Raw genomic sequence first — 919 nt, 5'->3', positions numbered from 1 at the left:
ATATTAGTTTTACCCTGGCTGGTAACAGCTTTCTGGCAAATCTGCAGCGAAAAATGTCCGGGAGACGTCACAATAACGTATTAATCAGGTGACTTATTCTGTGCAGCAAATACTCTGACTACTGTCAGTATTACTACTTCACTACTCATGGAGAAGCATGTGCATCACTGTGTCAGCAGCAGCTTACGATACTTTTCTACACATGGGAGAGCCTCCCATCTAATAACAAACGTTACATCACATACACACGCTGCCCACGTGACCACCTGTCTTAAATTGGAATGCTCAGCCACTAACAATCAAGTAAAAGGAGAATGGTGAAAGTTTACTTTTCTATCAAGCAGCAAAAAAGGTGTAGCATGAACATTGCACATGTAGCACTGAAGCTGAATATTGTGCCGCCCTAGTACATGACTAGATCATTTAGAAAGAAATAGCTTGGTGAGCAGGAAGGGGAGGCGCTGGAGGCCCCTGGTCTGTGTGCAACATAACAATACTCCTTTTCTATGATTTTTTTTTCTCAAATTTTCTATTAAATTTTGAGCTTACTTTTAAAAAGTCGCAAAAAAGAAAACACAAAGAAGAAGCATTTCCATCAACTGGTTTAGAGCGAATAAACTAGACTAGGAAAACCGCTGTGTATGTGCAGTGTGCAGGGCCTTACCATTCAACATCTGTTCACCGCTGTGTATGTGCGGTGTGCAGGGCTGTACCATTCAACAACCGTTCACCTGTCTACATAGGTATAACCCTGGTCATGACTTCCGAGATCACCTTGGTCAACCTGGGAGCATAAAAATTATTACCTTAAGTGCTAGAAATGGGGGGTGAGCAGCTAACATCACATGCTTCAGTCCATCGGTATATCAGCAGAACTGTTTTGTTGAGGTTTCACCAGTTGTTTTAGACAGATTGTTTC

The sequence above is a fragment of the Etheostoma spectabile genome, chromosome 4 (genome assembly GCF_008692095.1).
Source record: "Etheostoma spectabile isolate EspeVRDwgs_2016 chromosome 4, UIUC_Espe_1.0, whole genome shotgun sequence".
In the NCBI taxonomy this organism is placed as follows: domain Eukaryota; kingdom Metazoa; phylum Chordata; class Actinopteri; order Perciformes; family Percidae; genus Etheostoma; species Etheostoma spectabile.
Note: the sequence above shows the minus strand (reverse complement) of the source record.